We start from the raw sequence: 9561 nt of genomic DNA, 5'->3' as shown, positions 1-9561 counted from the left end.
CTTGGTTCTTCAAGTTCACTTGAATCTCGGAACCACTACATATAAATGCCAATAAACCGACAAAAAGGAATTAAAAACATTATATATAACTATAAAAGAGTTATAAGACTCAAAAATAATTTGATGCCTCCAAAATTCAATCTACCTTGATATCTAAAGTTTAGCAAAATCCGAAAAACCCTAAAAACCCTAAAAGCCCTAAAAACTCATATTTATAAACTTTAACCTTAAAAATCCTATAAAAACAATTATGAACCTTATAATATTATCTTATCATAATAATTATTATGAAATACAATCATTGAAAAATAAAGATTTAGTTATTAACATTTACCCTTGATTTATAAGTCAAAAATCAAGAGTTTTATGCATAAAAACTAGGTTAAGGTGCACATTTTATAAAAAGTTGGATATTTTTATAAAAGATTTGAATTTTTATAAAAGAAACAAGAGAGAGGGAGCCTCTCCTCCCCTAAATTTCGTTCTCTCCCTCCCCATATCTCTCTCTCACAATCTCATTCTCCAACATACACACATCTCTCTTCTTTCTCTCTCTAGAAAACTCTCTCTACCTTCTCTCTAATTTTTTTTCTCCAAACACCACAACCACAGCTTCTTAACCACGAAATTATGGAGATTCATAAGGGGGTTTCAAGCCACAAATAAATTTAAGGTAAAGAACATACATCTCTTGAAGATCCACAACAATGATTTACGCCATGCATGTGCATTTTACTTCAAAAACGGACTTTTACTTCTTCATCTTCTTCAAACTTGTTTTCTTTTTGTTAAAATGGTTTTTAGAACATCATGGATGTGTTCTAACACCATGCATGTATGATAAACAAGGTTGCATGTTCATGATCTTAGTGCAAAAATTGATTTTTAAGGACTAAAACATTAAACTCAAGTTAAGAGTTTTTGAGAAACAAAATTTTGTTCATAAATGCATGTATACATTTTGATAAGTTTTAATCTTTTGATCTCTGGAAACATGACTAAAATATGAGTTTATCATGATATATTTAAAATATTTCAAAAGATTTACTCAAGGAAATGATGAAAACTCATTTTTCTAACCAATCATCATGCATGCAATCTGCCAGATTTCTTTACCTGAATTTAAACAGCCATATCTCACTCATTTCTTAACCAAAATTCGTGATTCTTTTTCTCAAATATAATATTTTGAGTTAGCTTTCAAACCCATCTGACCTCACTGGAAAATTCCAATATTTCGATTTTTACCAATTTTTACAAAACGGTTGCTCAAACAGCACTTTCCTTATGAACATTTGTTTTGTGTTGCATGTTCAAAGGACTTATTCATCACTAAAAATCATTCAAAAATTATTTTGAACTCTTAATATCATGTATTAATAGGTACAAAAAGATCTTGATTCAAAAGTCTTTGTAACATGTTGCAAAAATTCTCAAAGTAACATCAATAATCTTTACATAAATCACAAGAACCAAGTTTTCTCTATAATTTATTGAGCCTTTAGGCATGGTTTTCAACATCAAAAATAAGAAAACAATTTTTCATTGTTATTAAATTGTATGAAGATGCGTTCTGGAAATTTTCAGCGCAATATATATTTTCTTTATTTTTATATGAAAATAATAAGAAAATAGAGTGTTAAATCATATAAAATACTTACACTAGTAAATAAATTCTGTAACAATTCTTGGATGATCCTTTAAGTTAATAAACATCTCCCATGAAGTTTCAATGACTTTTGTTACGGTTTAATATGGTTTTGAATTTTCTTTTTGTTTAGCTCTAATAAATCATAAAACCACATTAGGGAATATAAAAAGAGTATCTAATAATTTTCGTAGCTTCTACCCTATGTGGAAGACTCAGGAAAATATTTTGGGAATTTTTCAAAATGTATATCTATTTTTCATGATTTGTTTGTGTTTATAATGGACTAAAAACAGGAAAAATAGTTTTACACATCCAAAATTCATGAAAATTTACCAGAACACCTTATAATATATTAGAATGCTACATAAAATTTCTGATAATTTTTCTCTTCTGTATGCTATTTTTCATCTATTTTCCCAAGATTAAATACACTTAAATCCATTTTTATTAGAATAAATGCACAAAAATCATAAAATTGGGTTAAACAGTTTAGAAATTCATTTTTATATTTTTATCAACTTAAGTATGTCTAATGGCAGTATTATAAAAAGTTTGGGAATTTTTATCATCTGGATCCTATTTTTCACGAATTTATATTGTTATGAAGGCTTAAAAATTGGGAAAAATAGTTAATCACATCAAAAATTCAAGGGAAAAATTCTGGAAGACCTCTACTGTGTTTAGAATGAAAATCCAAAGTTTGAGAATTTTTGGAAATTGTTTGATAATATTTTGGCTTTTTAAGAGCTTAAAACACATTTAAATGTGTTGAAATACCCTCAATTAATATTACAAAAATCTGGAAATTAATATCCAAAATTGTCTTAATCACATGAGCTATAAAATTTCACCATTTTAGAAAAATGTTTGTAACTTATCAATATTAAATTTTGACACAATATTGGCATAATTCTATTGTAGTAGTAAGTATACTAGTGTTAGATTTCGATTAGAGACTCACTAGCGAATACCATTATTGTAGGAATCGGTAGTGGTACACGTGGAACGTAGTTCAAGGCATCATTTTCATCATCTCAATGCATTATGAGTATTCACGACTCCCCCTATTTTCGGTTTTTATGTTTTGGGGTGGAAAAGCATGTCTTAAACTATTTATGTTCGTTGTATTTAATTTGACTTGTATCAAACTTGGTTGCTAAATGTTGCTATGTATGTGTATGCTATTGTTAATTCATGAGGCCTTATCGCGTTTAAGTCCCTGGAATCAATTCACACAACTCATTAACTCATTTGAGCCTATGGTTATTATGGATAGCGCTATTAGGAGGTAGACAACTCCTCACTCGCACGATTCGCTTGAGTGCATTTTACCGTATTTCCCTATGTTAGCGATAGACATAGAAGAGGGCACCCTCGGTCATTAGGCTTGGGTTGTGAACTCATGGTATAATCATTATGCACATACGAACCTTGTATCTCGTTTTAGCAACAAACTTTATTTCCCATGAGAATATGAACGTTGCATCTTATTTGTGCAACATACTTTATCTCTCATGATGACAACGGACTTTGTTTATGTAAACTTATTTACTCATTTGCAATATATTTCTATTAATGGAAACTTTATTTCCCATGAGAGTATGAACGTTGCATCTTATTTGGGCAACATACTTTATCTCTCATGATGACAACGAACTTTGTTTATGTAAACTTATTTACTCATTTGCAATATATTTCTATTTATGGAAACTTTATTTCCCATGAGAATATGAACGTTGCATCTCATTTGGGCAACATACTTTATCTCTCATGATGACAATGAACTTTGTTTATACAAACTTATTTACTCATTTTAACAATATACCTTATTTATGGAAACTTCTATTAAAACTTTGATTACGATTCATCAAACCAATATTATTTTTAACATGTGAGTACTCACCAACTATTTTTATAGTTGACGCTCGTTTTACATGCTTTTTGAGGAATCATTGAGTAAGTGGCACTTAGGGATACATCACTTTTAGGAGCATTCGCATGTGTTGTATTTCAGTTTACATTGTAATTTCTTTTAAAAATTTGTTCAAACCCATTGTAAATTTGTAATGATTTTTAAACTATGGTTGGTGTTGTCTTTTAACTTTTGCTATGAAACCCTTTATACTGCCAAGCCTCGTGTTTCCGCTTTAGCGGGGTGTGACAGCACCAGCCCCCATATGTATCTTTCTATCTTCTTTCCCTCTGTATGAACCATGTTGGGACAGAGGGCCACCAGTTCACAAAACCTGGCGGTGTAGGAGACTATGTCGGAGCCCTTCATGGTTAGGCTCCACAGTTCCTCCTCCAGTTTTTGGATTTCGCCCCTCGGGCAGTACTCTTCGATCATTAGCTCTCTAAGAGCTTCCCAGCCCATAGCATTAGCCACTATTAGAGATAATGACTTGACATGGCTATTCCACCATGTCAGTGCTTTTTCCTCAAAGGTGCAAGCAGCGAACTTGACCTTGCTCCCTTCTGGACAGGAGCAGATTTTGAAAACCGATTCGGTCTTCTCGAACCATTGCGAGGGGGCAATGACTCCGCCAGTCCCTTTAAAGGACTTGGGCTTGCAGTTAGTGAAGTCCTTATAGGAACACTCTCTCAAGCGCACAGGAGCTTCACCATGAGTAGATTGAACAGGGGTTCCTCCCCCAGTGGAACCAGAAGAAGTATATTGAGCCATGGATGTTGCCACAGCCGCAGCTACTGCAACATTTAGAGCTGTCGTCTCGATTTGAGGAGCAGGTGGTGTTGAAGTTGATTGAGGATCGCGTCTTGTTGATCGACGTGGAGGCATCTTTTATCTATAAGTTTAGAAAGATGAAGATATTGATAAGAATTTAATAGGGAGAATTTGATGAGAATGACTCATGGACTAACTCTCCATAGCCCAACAGCACAATTGAATAGCACTATTGAATGTAGATCTAGTACCAACAGATGAAATCATTTGGATAATAATTTCCATCAAATTAGATATCTGTCAATAATACTGGTATTACAGATGTAACATGTTCGGGAAAAATGACCTAGAAGTAGGTCTTACATCAAACCAAAATGGGAAAATTCTGACAGAACTACGACCTAATCAAGACCTAACAGGTCCAGGTTTGAACAAAGATAGGAAATTAGACTAGAGTTTTTACATAAAGTAAGTTATATCCAAAAGAGAAGTCGAGGAGACTCTAGCGGCGACGAGAACTATTAGAGTGAGTTCTTGATTCAGGCAGACGGCGCTCTATGTCTCGCATGCGCCTTTCATACATTGACTGCCTAGCCTGAAGTTCCCTAACTTCAGCTTGGGATGCAGTTAGATGTTGCTGCAGAGTCCTATTGGTTATCCTAGCCCTTTCCATAGCTACCTCGAGTTGGCGAATACGGACCGTGTTAACGCCAGAGTTGGCGTCAATCTCCAACACTCGGTCGATAGTTGCTCGACCTTGCTCGGTGTTCCGAGAAATCCTACGGACCATGATGGGCAGGACACGATCAGTTGAACCTCCTTCGGTGAGGTTGTAAAAGCTTTTGTCCCCATTGTAGGGAATGGGTTGACCCTGTTCCTGACTCCATCTGTTCAAGTTTGTGGCCCACGGAGGTGTGGGTCCTTGAAATGCTGGACGAGGGTTTGGGTTTGGGTCTTGAGCAGCTGGGGGTAGATTGTTGACTTCTGGCTCTGAGTCAGAACAATCAGAAAAACCTTCAGCTTGGTGATCATCCAAAGGGATTGGGTGATCATCTTCTAGCTCTTCTCCAAGCCATCCAGCATTGTCGTTGTTGGGATAGTACGGGTCTCCGGGGATATGGAATCCAGCCATAAAATCTACGCGAGAAAAGGGATATAAGAAATAAGCACATAAGTAACTTATAGTAACACAAAATACTCCTATAGTATTTTAGGTTTATGTTTTGTTCTAATGTTTTCATTGTAGTAGTGTTGGTAAGTTTTTAGACTTGTTGCAACCTCACAACCACACTTAGGCACATGCTAGTCAATTCTCGGATAATATAGTTGATCAGGCTATATATTCCCAGATTTGACTATATGTCTCTAAGTCTACTTGTGCTCCCCAACAATCATAATACTTTTGTTCTGTCCTAGTGACACTGATTTTAGTATGAATGCAGGCATGTATACTTAGTTAAATATTTTATTATTTAAAAGTATAAACTCTTGGTCAGAGTATTTTAATCTCATTGTATTTATAGTCTGTATATCTTTTATGGGTTGATATACTCAATTCACTATAAACAATGCTCTGATACCAATCTGTCACACCCCAAAACCGGAACGGCGGAATCGTTCGGGGGTGGAGGATGTCATGTACAGTATCACAACAATGCATAGTAGTAAACAAGCAACAACATCATCCATTGCATTAATAATATAATTTAATACAAGTGCGTTCTGTCAAGTTTAATACACACCAAAAATATGAATCAAAATAAAAGATGAGTCTTGAACGAGCTCCATCTTTTCAAAACCTGGCACTGGTACCTGTCTACTGGTGACCTGAGAATACAAGTTATTTTGAAAGAGTTTATCAGCTTTAAAGCTGGTGAGATCATAAGTATATTAGTGTTTGTGTTTGTATGAAAGTGTTTGTAAGATGTTTGTAAGTGTTTGAACTCTCCTAGAAATCCCTATGTTTTTTACTAAAAGTAGCCTTCTACCAAAGCATCAAGTGTTGGTGTGTGTGTCTCTTGTAAGAGTATGTATTTTCCCAAATGTGACTATCATTAACCAAAAATATAGTTTTTACATTACTGTTTATTGTGTGAAGGTCACAAAGTGAATGCAATGGGAAAATGAAATAGTACTGTAGCGTTGTATTAAGTAACTACTGCTGTACTAACTACCTTAAACCAATTGTTATTTAAAGTACTTATTTGATCGGCCTGTACCATATTACTTACTATAAACACGACGATGTAAGACGTCGGAAGGAATGACGTTTGGCACCCGTAGACTTGCAAGTCCCACTGTAGCGAGCATCAAGGTGTAGGATAGTCAATCCAGTATAGATCTATACACAAACTCAACGCTCTCCATTTAAGGAGATTCTGGATACAAAACGAGCCATGACAGATGATGCCATGCCCCGTTACGTGGCTCACATAACTGTACTAGTGCACTTGTGAATGTATTGTATGTACTAGCTGTATTGTATGTTCTCTGTCTGTCTAGTATGTATGTATGTTCTCTCTGTATGGTATTGTATGTAGTAGCTGTATTGTATGTTCTCTCTCTGTCTAGTATGTATGTATGTTCTCTCTGTATGGTATTGTTTGTTTCTCATCATAGTATTCTCTATCTATATGTTATGTTCTCTCTGTATGGTATTGACTCATGTATGAACTGACTCATTGTATGTTTCACTGTTCTAGTAATAGTATTAGTATCTTCCTAAACTACACCTATTATAGTTTACTAGTAATATGGTTTGTATGTATGAACATGTTTGTATACCTCTGCTACCCAAAGGTATTGAGTAGAAAGAAGGAACTTTTATATCTATATACATATACATAATATATAACTAGGATTCAAACGACCTTCGGACAAACAACCGATATAACTATATCTATATAGATACACATTTAACAGAATATAAGTTTAAAAGAGTTTAATAAAAGTATTTGACATGTAAATGAGTTTAATAAAAGTATTTGACATGTAAATGAGTTTAATAAAAGTATTTGACATGTAAAAGAGTTTGTAAAACAGTTTAAAGTAGTTTGTTTGATACAACAGTTTGAAAAGTAAGAAATCCACTTGATTGGTAGTTATTAATCACATGTGATTGATATAATAACTATAATAGTTCAACTTGTATCCCCCCCCCCAATAAAAGCATTTAAAATCATTTAAAAGGTTGATTAAGGGGTATGAACTCACCTTTAGTGAGTGGTTTAGATGAACGGATGGTATAGGATGCTAAGTGTCAAGTGAAGACTTGAACACACACAAGGATCCTAGTTAACATATAATAACACATATATGTATCCAATTAGTCATTTAACAACTAATTAACCAAGTTAAGACATCCTAGGACACGAAAAACACTTGATTTAAGTGCTATAAGTACTAAGGATTGCATCTAAGGGTTGTAGGGCTTGGCTTTTGAGTTTAGGGTCCAAGGGTAAACTCTTTATGAGTTTACGGTTTTGGGACCAACTCCCTTGGAGTTTACGATCGTAAACCCATGATACTTCTACCATTTTCTGTTTTGAAGTCCTAGAAGTCATAATGAAGCATCCTTACTTCAAGTCTAAGCCTTAGGAAGTGATTGTGGCAACATTTCACCCCTTTGTAGAGTTTACGGCCCATGGACCATTTCTCCATGAGTTTACGGCCGTAAACTTTAATGGTCCTTGATGTTTTCGATGTTTAAGGTCTTATACACTTCAAGGATGTGATCTAGACTAGTATCCAAGGCTTGGTAAGGGACTAGGGCACACAATGGCCCTTTCATTAGGGTTTACGGTGCAAGAACATGTTTGGACTGTAAACACCTTTAATCTTGTGTTTCCTTGTGTTTTCTAGTTGATTAAGAAGTGTAACAAGCCTTATAACACACTAGGGTAATAGTACTTACAATAAAGGAGCTTGAAAGGGTGTTACAAGTCCAAGAACACTAGTATGTGTTCTTGGTGTTCTTGGTGAAACTAAGAACACTTGAATATCTACACATATGGAATGATTTCACGGATGAAATCATGTAAGATCACTAGATTAAGTAAGATATCAACTAATTAGGGCAAGAAACACTTACAGAGTTGAAGATCAAGAAGGAAAATCGGATGATACTTGAGAGGATTTGATGTTCTAGCTTTTGAAAGTGTGAAAAAAGTGAGTAAAATGACTAAGTGTCATATTTATACTCTTTTGAGTTTACGGCCGTAAACTCCATGTTTAGGCCGTAAACTCCAAACTCTTGGAGTTTTGAGACTTTATTGTTGCACAATAAACCCTAGGGCATCCTCTCTCCAGTTATCTCCTGAAGTACTAAGCTTTAAAACACTCAAACTGACTCTACACAGCTCAAAAGTTAGCAGAAACAGTTCTGACTTCTATTGAAGTGAATGGTTGTACAGAATAGAAATTTCGGGTTGACACAATTAGCATTTTTGTATAAAACCTTGACGATAGTTTAGAAATTAGAAAATCCAATATTTTCTTATCAAATAGTTGTATGTCTTGTTTCAACTTGAGTATAGTTTCATGTGTGTCTTAGTTAGTCATTTTCGAAAATCGTGTATAATTGTTTCCTCCTGAAAATCCTATATTTTCTTATGTATAAAATAGTAGCTTTGAAAACCATAACACTTGTGTAGAAAAGTTTCATTTGAACAAACCAAAACATAGTTGTTTGTAAACCAAAAGTGAAATCTGTATAAATACATTTCTGATATATTCTAGTGAGTCGTTATAACCATACTAATATGACGGAGTGCTCGTTATGACGTTCTTCAGGCGTCGGTTCGTTTAAGACATTTGTCACCCTAGACTGGCCGATCTAGCTGTAGCGAACAGCGAAGGTGCGGGGTGTCAACCCCGTATAGATCTATACACAAATTCCTGTTCCACCTCCAGGAGACTCTGGTTATAACTCTTACAGGACTTTAGGCGTACACTATTATATGGAAATATATGTACTGTGAAGATTTGTCTGACTAGAATACTAACAGTTTTCTGAGCAAATCGTTGAAATCCATTATTTACTAATAAATAATATTAGTTGTATTTGTAACTAGATAGTTCGTTTGGTTCATTTCGTTTCTTGGAATCAATCCACTTTGAATATTTATCAAAATGACCCAATATGATCGTAGCCGGAAAACAGCCCTTTTTCCTTTATAAAATACTAAGTGCGGCTCAATTTTTCGGAAAATGCCAAGTTATGATTTGT

This window comes from Lactuca virosa, chromosome 5, assembly GCF_052849685.1.
Source record: "Lactuca virosa cultivar CGN04683 chromosome 5, Lactuca_virosa_CGN04683_v6, whole genome shotgun sequence".
Lineage (NCBI taxonomy): Eukaryota > Viridiplantae > Streptophyta > Magnoliopsida > Asterales > Asteraceae > Lactuca > Lactuca virosa.
The sequence above is the reverse complement of the archived record's forward strand: the minus strand, read 5'-3'. Positions refer to the sequence as shown.